This window comes from Hemicordylus capensis, chromosome 1, assembly GCF_027244095.1.
Source record: "Hemicordylus capensis ecotype Gifberg chromosome 1, rHemCap1.1.pri, whole genome shotgun sequence".
NCBI lineage: Eukaryota > Metazoa > Chordata > Lepidosauria > Squamata > Cordylidae > Hemicordylus > Hemicordylus capensis.
In genome coordinates this window covers 208,973,467-208,985,003 of record NC_069657.1, presented here as the reverse complement: position 1 = coordinate 208,985,003, position 11,537 = coordinate 208,973,467, and the positions used below count along the sequence as shown (strand labels likewise).

The 11,537-nt window shown below is 44.1% G+C and overlaps 1 long non-coding RNA gene across 3 annotated transcripts in view; it reads left to right on the top strand.

Moving 5' to 3' along the window:
• Window positions 1-330: 330 nt before the first annotated feature.
• LOC128334884 (uncharacterized) overlaps window positions 331-11,537 on the top strand; it is a 52,912-nt gene continuing 41,705 nt past the window's right edge. For all 3 annotated transcript variants that reach the window (XR_008311441.1, XR_008311440.1, XR_008311442.1), the window contains exons 1-2: window positions 331-467; window positions 10,125-10,212. This is a non-coding gene — a long non-coding RNA (uncharacterized LOC128334884). The remainder of the gene's footprint in view (window positions 468-10,124; window positions 10,213-11,537) is intronic.

Here is an 11,537-nt window from a genome sequence, read left to right as displayed (position 1 = left end):
TCCCCAATGCCTCTTGGAGATTATACAGTTGTTCTCATGACCAGTGACAAAATAGTAGGAGTGGGGTAACTTGGGTAGCGAGGCTCATGTGGAGCCACGGGATCTGCTCCTACCCTGCTGCTCCAGAGCAGGAATATCCTGTTCCTTTACCCTACCTTTAACTAAGGTAAGAGGGACAAAGCCCCATCTTATCTCAATAGCCCCAATCACATGTGTGATCAGGGCTGCATCAATGCAGCAGCTCCCGGAAGCCTGGCTTACTTGTAACCATAGAGTGCAGCCTATAGAGTGGCCAGGAAGCTGGGAGCTGCTGCATTGATGTGGGCAGCCTCTCTGCCTCCTGCACAGTGCATTGTGGATACTGGAGTGCTTCCTTCTCCAGATACCCCTCAGACAATCTCCACTGTGCTGATTGTATGGGCACGCAGCACAACAGAGTGGAAAAGCAATTACTCATGTGGGGGATGGTAGGTATACTCTTGCCTTCTCCCCAGTCCTCCCTAGCCACCAGGGATTTTGATCGTGTGAAAGACCTTTATGAATCCTGACTGGAGAATATACACAATTCAAGCAGGGATGAAGTGCACATTCTGCCTGAGGCTTGGTGAAAGTACACAAAGGCTGGCTATGCATATTAGCTGCTCAATTTAGATAGATAGATAGATAGATAGATACGGGGTGGGGGTGGGGGTCCAACAGCCCTGCTGGATCAGACCCAAGGCCTTTCTAGTCCAGCATCCTGTTTCACACAGTGGTCCAACAGATGCCTCTGGAAATCCCACAGGCAAGAGCTGAGGGCATGCTCTCTTCTCCTGCTGTTGCTCCCCTGCAACTGGTATTTTTGCAAGGAGATCATCAATTTCACATTTGAGTTCTTTAAGGACTCTCAGTTGGATGCTATCTGGCCCCCATGATTTATTAATTTTTAATTTTTTCAAAGTGTTTAGAACTTCATATCTTGTCTATCTGACTCCGTTCTTTAGCCTCTGTCCCCAAGAAGCTTGGTTCAGGCACAGGTATACGCTCAATATCCTCTGCGGTGAAGGCAGATACAAAGAACTAGTTTAGCTTCTCTGCAAACTCCATATCCTTCTTAATAACCCCTTTCACTCCCTCATCATCTAATGGACTGACTGCATTCCTGACAGGTTTCCTGCTTCTGATGTATTTTAATAAGTTTTTGTTATTCCCTTGATGCTGTTAGCTAAATGTTCCTCCAATACTCTTTTTACCTCCCTGATTGTCTCCTTGCATTTCTTTTTCCAGAGTTTGTGTTCCTTTCTGTTCCCTTCATTTGGGCAGGCCCTCCAATTTCTGAAGTTCCAAGTGTCTGTGTTAGACTTTCTTGGAGATTCTCTTCTCTCATATATGCTGAATGTGATCACATTTTGGTCACTATTCCCTAAAGGGTTGATGACACTGACATCTCACACCAGGTCCTGTACACCACTCAGGATTAAGTCCAAGATTGCCTTCTCTATGATTGGTTCCATGACCAACTCTTCTAGGGCAAAGTCATTCAGCGTACCTAGGAGTTGTGCTTCCCCACCAAATAATGGTCGTTTCCCAAGATGTGGCACTAGGATTGCTGAAATCCCAGTGAATTTCTGTTCAGTCATTGCATTCCTCATGCAGTTATGAGCATCCACATAGTAGTTCTGAGTACATTGTGTGGAGTCTATTTTTATCCTTTGAATAAGTTTTTAGTTTCATGGCAGTAACTAGATTTTATATGGAACATAGGGACAGAGGAAGCTGCCATATACAGAGTCAGGCCACTGGTCCATCTAGTTCAGTATTGTCTACACAGACTGGCAGAGGCTTCTCCGAGGTTGAAAGCAGGAATCTCTCTCAGCCCTATCTTGGAGATGCCAGGGAGGGAACTTGGAACCTAGATGCTCTTCCCAGAGCAGCTCCATCCCTTAAGGGGAATATCTTACAGTGCTCACACATCAAGTCTCCCATTCATATGCAACCAGAGTGGACCCTGCTTAGCTAAGGAGACAAGTCATGCTTGCTACCAAGAAGACCAGTTCTTCAAACATTAATAAGCTCTAGCTAGCAAGAATGCTTCCATTTATTCTATTGGATTCTTCTAACCCATCAGCCACTGTGCATTTTGCAATCATAATGGTACATTGTTCCTTTAACATGCATTACATGGGGATGTATAACTTCAGCTGGTCAAAGACTACAGTGGCTGTTCAAGGCTGTGTCAAGGCTGTTCTGGGTTTGGATAGTGTTCTTGTCATTATTCAGTTTGATAATTTTGACAAAGTCTTAAATGACTTGGGTTCTGCAATCCTTACATAGGAACTCATTTAGCTTTTATTAGTATTGCAGAATTTACCACAAATGCCCTTCATTTGACATTAATAATAATGAAGATACAAATAACAGTGTTAATAAATCTCCTGTCCATTTGCTACCTAGGCACCTTGACTTGTGTTTGACAAGGCATATCACTTATTTGGCAGCATTAGAAAGCTCTAGAATTTTCCAGTGGACTATTCAGAGTACATTTAGTTAAGTATCCTTGGCTAGCCTGAGCATGCCAAAGTTATGCTTCTTTGGACAGAGCTCTACCACATTAGATGCTACTGGCTTACACTGGTAGTAGTGGTATCCCAAGATATCTTTGCACGGGAGGCAAAAACCAAATGGTGCCCCCACTCCCTTTCCTGAGCAGTGGGAGGCATATAAAGTGGGCGGGAGTAGCCGGTGAGCCTCTTGCTGGAGTGTTTAGACATCCTTCTTTGTGTTATAGTTGTCACTGTGTAGTGTGTGAAGCTACTTTGGGACAGGTTTTGCAAAAGATACAGAGAAGGAAACCAGGCCTCTGTAGCCTGGATTGTATGACTCTAAATAAAACTTCCTTCACACTGCTCCAAGTATTTTCTTTAGACACAAAGACAAGCTTTCTGGCTCATGCTTGCCACCCTGCTGGTGCCGCAACCCTCCGGTCTGCTGCTTGAAGTGACAGTCTCGTCCCATGGAAGGACTGTCCCTGCCTGGGAGGGCCCATGTATGGCTCTTTCTTGGATGTTCTCAAATGGTCTATCTGTGTACCAGTGGGCTCTGGGTTCAGTTGCTATCTGTCTTGCTTTTGACATCTCCACTCTGTATCACAGGGAATACCTCATGCTACTTTCCCTAGTTAAGCTTCATTTGCCTTTTCAAAATTCGAAGCTGAATCTTAAAGGGTAAAACAAAATCATGCCACCTGCTGCTTCTAAGGCAGTTTTTGTGGCAGTGTAAACAAATGCAGATAACTGTGCAATGAAGAGATAAATATGCAATAGTTTTCTTCAATTATCTTGTCTGGTTATCTATTTCCAAAGTGTAGTCACTGCTTATATCTGATGCACGTTAATGGGTAGCTAATGAACAGTCTGAAATGATTATTGAATGAAAATGTTTTCCCCAGAACATATGTTAAATGTATGCATAATTTACTGCACAATGCCTTTTCATCTCATTTGCACATTAAGACAAGATCATTCCATTAGCACTTTGTGTTCTCGTGTGCATTTATCCAAAATGTAGCAGCAATGTCATTTATTCAGCATATTTTCAGACTGCCATACATTTTTAAGCATTTCTCTCCTAAAGCATGCAATGCTAAACCATGCACAGAACTGGCATTGCGGCTGAGGAAGGGAGAAAGATGCTGGGGTCAGGACTTTGGGAGTCAAAACTGTCTCCTTCTCTTAGAAAGTCAGGGTGTTTTGTGTTTGCTCAATATCATCCCTCTCCATCATGGCTCAGAAAAATCTGACCTGCCTTATTCAGCACATGAATTATATCATTGTCTACTCTGATCCCTTATGGCTCTGATTTGCCCGTTCATTACTAGCACTGCCCTTCTGTGAGTGCCTGTCAGGGCTGTCTTCTTCAACTGGTCTTTGATTGCTCCCATCAATTCTTGTTCTAAGTATTACCATGTGCACTAGCTATTCACTGTCAAGGCTGAAGTCATATCTTATTTCCTGTTTAAAGTGGGACAAACAGATCTCGCATTCATCTGGGTGAAGGAAATTATTTGCACTGACTGCTGGCTGCTCTGTCTTCCAGATCCTGTCTGTCTGCCCTGTTAATATCTTTCTTTATTGCCCTTCTGTTGCCTGTCTGTGTGCATTGAAGATGGACCTGAGCATAATGAATATCACACTGTTAGACAGAGTTCAGGATTCTGAAATAAGACCCCAAAAAATTCACTGTCACACAAAGATGCCAGTTATTAAATTGCGGCCAAGCGATTATGCATGATTTTGCAAAGATTCCTTAGTTTCTACTCCACTTAACAGCGACAAATCCCACAGTTGAACCTTAAAACTTGTCCTAACTTATGCAGTTACCACACAGCAGTGTTGAATATGAAGGTGACTTCACCTGCAATGTCAATGCTAATTTGGGACCTGTCAAACCAAATGTGTTGCAGAGTCATTACTTATCCTCTATAAGTAATTGAACAAGAAGCCAACTTTAACTGAGAAACAAGAGTTTGATATTTATTGCTTACTAACCATAGGCTAAGAAAACAATAAACAGGCTAACTGTCTCTTATGCAGGGAGGGAAAGAACCTCTCAGTTTGAATTTCAGTCAGCAAGTGAGGAGCAGACAAATTGTGACTCCACTCCCAAGCCAGACCCATTCAAACACAGACAAGCATGCCCCACATAAAGAACTAAGACATTGTCCATGGCAAAATCCAAACAAAATATAGGTTGTGCTACCATGTTTTGTGGCATGCTGACTGTTTGAGAGCCCTTCTGTATTCAAAGTCGTAGACAGCAAAGGCATTTTCATTATTAAGCTTGTCATTTGTTGTTTTATTCAAATCACATTTCTTCTTACTGAAAATTACATTTATTTTTGTTGTTTTCATTACGTGGGGAGCCCTACCCTAGGGCTACTTATAGTAGATAATAGTTGGACTTTGGTATATAATCAGCACTTTGAAATGGACCTGGAAGGGAACTGGCATCCAATGTAACGACTGCAACAAAGGTGAAACATGGTCATATTATCTGCTGCCCATAAGCAGCCGGGCCGTGGCATCTTGGGCCAGCTGAAACTTCTGAGTTGTCTTCAAAGACAATCCCAGGTAGAGTGCATTGCAATAGTTCAACCGAGACGTGATGAGGGCATGAGTTATGGTTGCCAGCGCCTGCTGGCTGAGGTAAGGCCACAGTTGGTGCACCAGATGAAGCTGGGCAAAGGCTCCCCTGGCTGTGGCTTCCACCTGCTGTTCCAGCAGGAGCCATGAGTCCAGGATGACCCCCAAATTGTGGGCCTGCTCTTTCAAGGGGAACACGACCCCATCAAGGAAGACACTCAAAACCGGAACCTTGCCAGATTGAGAACTGTTACAGAAGCAACTCTGTCTTGGAGGGATTAAGCCTGAGCTTGTTTTGGCCCATCCAAACCCTTACAGCCTCCAGACAATGGGTCAACACATTCACAGCATCCCAGGATCAGCCCAGGGTGGTGATGTACAATTATGTATCATCAGAATACAGATGATACCTCGCCCCAAACTGACAGATGACCTCACTCAGTGGCTTCATATAGATGTTAAAACGCAAGGGAGTGAGGACTGAGCCCTGCAGCACTCTGCAAGAGAGAAGCCATGGTCTAGAACACTCACCTCCAAAGCAAACTCTCTGAAACCATCCACTAAGGTAGAAACGGAACCAGCACAAAACTGTGCCCCTGATTCCCAGCCCCCACAGACGATTCAGAAGGATACCATGGTCGGTGGTATCAAAAGCCACTGAGAAATCTAATAGAACCAAGAGAGCCATGCTCCCCTCATCAAGGCTCCGATAGAGGTCATCCACCAGAGTGACCAGTACCATTTACATGCTGTGCCATGGCCTAAACCCTGACTGAAAAGGGTCAAGGAAATTCACTTCATCTAGGATTCTCTGTAGTTGAGCAGCAACAACTTTCTCCAAAACCTTCCCTCAAAAGAGAAGGTTGGAGATAGGTCTAAAATTATATATCTCTGGGTCCAGGAAAGAAGACTTCAGGAGAGGGTGGACCACTGCTTCTTTCAGAGGTAGGGGAACCTCTCCCTTCCTGAGTGATGAATTCACTAGCTCCTGGACCCAGGACCTCACACACAACCCGGCCAAACGAATCAACCAGGAGGGGCAAGGATCAAGTGAACAAGATGCTGAACTCATACCACAGAGAACTCTATCCACATCATCAGCCTTCACAAGCTCAAACATATCCCAAATGACATCACAAGACATTACCTCCATCCCCTCAATTGACATAGCACAATCAGAGTCCAACTGAGAGTGGTTATCACCTATAAAACCCTTCAGGGTTTGGTCCCTGTGTACCTTCAGAACTGCCTCTCCCATCCAACTTTGACCTGCCCTGTGAGGTCATCTCAAGTGCGCCTTCTCAGAGTTCCAGGCCCAAGAAAGGTGCATGGGGCCCGGGCTCGTGGGAGGGTCTTCTCTGTTGCAGCCCCCTTCTTATGGAACACCCTGCCTCCTTAGATTCGTAATGCCACCTCCCTTCTGTCCTTTGAGAAGCTTTTGAAAACTTATCTGTCTTGCCACGCTTTTAGTTTTTAATGCTTCCCCCCCTTCTTTTTTCCCTTTTCCTTGTTGTTTTCATTGTTGCTGTTTAATGTATGTAAACCGCCTTGAGTCTATGAAAGTCAGGCAGTCAATAAATTTGCTAAATAAATTAATTAATAAGCCATAAGTATACTTTATACTATAGTAAGTATAATATAAGTATACTTTAGTATATAAGTACACCATAACTTTATCTATAGTGAAGCAGCAGTCTTTTTAGCCTACTTTCCAGTAAGCTTATGACATCACCTGGCAGTGTGTGTGTGTGTGTGTGTGTGTGTGTGTGTGTGTTTGTCCATCCATCAGTCCATGTGTCCCCCTCCCTATCAACTTCACAATGCTTGGACCAATATGAACCAATTCGGGACACATAGGGACACCTCAACAGCATAATTTGTGATGCTGTCATCCGCCCCGATTCAAGATGGTGGATGTGTAAACTTGTGAGGTGCAAGTGGGCTAACTTGTGAACAGTTACAGCTGTAGGAACACATAGGGACACCTCAACAGCATAGATTGTGATGATATCATCCAACCCAATGCAAGATGGCAGACACATTCACTTCTGAGGCGCAAGTGCAAGACAGTCTAACCGATTTGAACCAAATTTGCTACAGCTGTATGGACACATAAGGATGCCTCACTGGCCCATCATCATGCTTACAGTATTTGCATCTTCAGACAAACACCATCAGTGTGAGTGCCCACCAGGGAAGACAAGTGAGTGATGCTCCAGGGAATGGACTTCTGCCATACTGTCGGAAGCTGTACAGCCTCCAAAAATAACATCTGAATAGAGCTGCTCTCTCTAAAGGGTTTAGAACAGCATTTGGCTGCATACTGTCATCAGGGCTTCTTCTTCTTCCACTCAGCCTCCAGCAAAAAAAGACAGGCAAACGCAGAAATATCATGAAGAATGGGGAAAGGAGTTCTGTTGGTCACATAAAGTGAATTACAATGCTTTGAAAGCTCATTACAGTGTCTGTAACAGCTCAGTTTCACATGGTGGAGTGTATGATGTATGTGATTTTATTAAGGTCTTACAATATGTTCCATATTTTGGAGCTCTTCAGGTGGCAAGCCTAATTTACCCTGTGCTGTGATGCTAACTAGGCATATATTTTTTACTGATCTAAAATGACTTTTGTTCATGCTTTTTGGCAGGCTGTAATAAGGATCTCTGCATGTTTTATTGCTTGGTTTTGTAATTGTGTCAGGAGCTGCAAGGACTAAAACTGAGAATCTTCACATCTGTGAGCTCCTACCCTGAGCAGTGATGCGCCTGGGGCTCTGTCAGAAGATTACCTCCGATCAGTGGTGGATTAACACATTGGCAAAGTAGGCACTTGCCTACAGCGGCAAATTTTGAGGAGTGCAAATTTCCCTATGCGTTGATCTGCCATTTGCACTTGGGAGGCTGGGGAATGTTAAATCTACTTTGAAAACATTTTAGACCACCATTGTGCGAAGGCAGCGAGAGCTCCTAGTGGGCCTGCCTGCCTCCCAAATCACCACAGGTTGTCGCGCCGTCTTTGTACATGCATGTGGCGGGATGTGGTGGAGATGGTGGCGAGAGCTCCTCCACAGGCCTACCTGCCTCACAAATGACAGGTCGGGTTTTTAGGCCTCTGCACACGTGCACGTGAGCTCTGAAATGGGCTGAAAACATTTTAAGAGTAGATTTAATTCGCCCCTCAAGCCCTTTACTTGTAAAACTGAACCCTTGCTTGGGCAGCAAATCTCTGGTTGCCTATGGGCAGCAAATAGCTTAATCTGCCCCTCCTCCGATAGATCCTGGTGTGTTCTGAAGTTCCCAAATTATTCTGTCCATCAGGCAGTCCATTAGCTTCCTCTGACTGAGTAGAACTAAGCCTTCCTGGTCAAGCTGGGGCTTTGCCTGGGCAGCAGATAGCACTGTCCGCCTTCCCTAAGCATGATTTCCCATCAGGTCTTTGTTCCACTGCCCCATACCTTTTGCTCTATTTTCCTCTTGGGGCTACCTAAAGTTTACCATCTGGTAGATCATATCTGTTCATTATTATCATTAAGGTTTAGACAAATAACCATTACCTTACTTCACTGTCACATTCTGTACTTCCCCACTCCCTCCAATGCTGTGGAGCAGAGAAATACACAACATGGTAACATCCCAACATGGAATAAGTGATCCTCTCGTTAGCAGGAGAATTCAACACAAGGTTGCTGCGTTAGAACCTTGTACCATGCCAGGTGCTACAGAAAATCAGACAAACCCTGTATGTAAGGAAATGAATGTGCATTGAATAATAATAATAATATCCAAAACAAAGATGCTCAAATTGTTCTGTAGGGAAGTTCTGTAACATAATTTTGGAGCCCTTCTGTGTATTTAAGTAAATAGAGAGCAGCAATTTGGAATACTAGATTAATTTGTGGTCTTCCTGTGCCTCTTCACTTCCTCACATAGTGTTGCATCTGTGCAGAAGAAACTTTGTTTATTGCCTTCATGGCATTTTTCAATTACTCCAAACCTCCCAGATAATGAATACTCTTGTAGAAAATGGCAATATTCTTGTTCTATTGATATATACGCTCCACATTATCTGCAGCTTCAAATCTCTCTGGAAATGGTAATATATTTTCCTCCATCCTATTATCTTCGTTTTAATCTGCTGCCAACAGCAGGCATAAATGTAACATATTTTAAATCTAGCGGATGATCAAACGGCATACAAATCTAATTGACCAGTATGAAATGTTAAAGACATCTAGTTTAAATTCCCTCAGATCATAATGCAATGCACCTGTTCAGTCTTCTAGAAAACAGAGAGGCACGATGATTGGATGCTTCCAGGTTCCTTTGGCTTCCCTCTCTTGTCTGTTTCCTATGTCCTAGTATACTTCAGTACTGACAAACTACCATCTCTCCCTCAGAAATGGTGATGTAGCTTCCTGGTTTATGCTTCCTCCCATGCATACACTGATCCCTGTGCAAGGTAATGAAAAATGAAGGGAATTCTTGTTTATAGATGGCAGGGGAGGGCATCCACTCTACCTTAACTGTAACAAGCAAATATAGCCTCCATCTTCAGTTATTTCTGCCCTCTGAGGGAGAGCATTACAATCTGTAATTCTGTTTGAATGTAAAAACTGCATCTTAGTGATTAAAAAGAGCAGGTGACAAATATGCTTAATTTTAAAGTACCTGAATGAATTTCATTAGTATTTTGCTTCTATCGGTTAGTGGGTGCATGGATCAAATAAGTCCTTCAGTCCACATCCTATATATTTGCTTTTATGGTTATTAATACTGCTGAGGTGTACTTGAGTTGCAGAGTCTTCCCTGCTGGGGTAATGGCATTAATTACCCCATTTCAAAGGTACCCCATTTCTCTGAAGACATTTCAGAGAGAGAATGATGATAAAGAAATGTCAAAGTAATTCCAGCTGATGTTGGTAGTCTGCAACTAGATGACTTTAATGAATGCAAGATATCTGTTGTTTGTAGCAACAGCATTTTTTATCTATGTTAATCTTTACAGATGTAAGAAAGCACTAATGTGCTTTGAAGAGGAACACCCCCTTCCTGGAGTAGCCATGCTGAAACTCCTCTTATGGAAGGATGCAGAGGTTGGTAAAGAGTGGAAATTAAATCTAAATTAAAATCTTTTCTGCTTAGCTATTGGGTGGAACACGTGACCATTGTTCAGTAGTTCATGATGCTGTATGACCTAGGCCTTCCGAGAGCTTTGATGAGCTTTTGCACACACAGTAATGGTCAATACTGGATCACCTTGCAGTTTACTGGTCAGAGTGTTTTATACCCCTATGTGTCACCTTGGTCTCACCTCTGCCATGGACTGCTTGTGCAACCTTGTGCAATTATCATTCTTTATTATGCACTACTTTTCATCCCCCCAAAAAGTTCTCAATGCAGTTTATAGGGATGTGCGGTTCGGTTCGGATCCGGACCGGTTCGTCCGAACCGGTCCGGATCCGGCGGCTCGATCCCGGACCGAATCGGGCCCTCCCGGGGACCGAGCCGGACCGAATTCGAGCCGGTTCGGTACCGAACCGGCTCGGGTTTCCCGAACCGGTTCGGGAATGAAATTGAGTCTCACTCAGTGTCTCTTTAAAGTGTGTCCTCCATTTTGTGTCTCCTTCCCGAAACTTTTGCTCCTCCTTGCATCCATTTTGTGATGCTATTTCCAGGCATTGTATTGGCTGCGCTATTGATCCTTGATTGGCCAGAATGAGTCCTTTGGTCTGGTAGGCTGCTTGGCTGTTGCACTGTTGAGAGCTGGCACCCTGTTGGCCGTGGGGGGAGTGCAAAGGTGGGGGCTCCCAAAGGAGGGAATTTCAAACCTATATAAACCCAAGCCTCTTCTCTGGAAACTTCTCTTGGCTGCAGTTGTGGGATCATCTCTGAGACCTGCTTGCCCTTTGCTGGCTGCTCTGGTGTCTCTGTGAGTCCTGACTGTGTCCTGTGTCTCTCTGTGTGTGCTCTGTCTAATCCTTTGTCCACCTGCCCTTTGTGACTCTCTGTGTGTCTCCTCTCTCTGTCTGTCTCTTGTCTGTATACTGTGTGTTACTTCACTTTACTTTCTTCTTAATTTCCCCCAATTTTCCCTGTTCCTTGTCTGTCTGCTTTTCTCCCCCCCCTCCCCCCCTTTCCCTTCTCATCCTTTGGGCCTACCCTCCCCCTCCCCCACTCCCACCCACTGCATCCTCATTGCTTTAAATCTTCTTCCATTAATTATTGCTCTTTGTCCTGCCTTGTTGTTGTCCAACTTTTTGATTTTCACATTGCATTCCATTGGTTTCAGTTATATATTGCTTGCTGGTTTTGCTTAAATTGTACCATTTTGTTTGTTTCTGCTGACTGCTGCTGCCCTGCGAGTTGGTTCCCTGAATCCCTCCCCCCCACCCCCAGAGGATTCTGTTGTTGTTTCTTG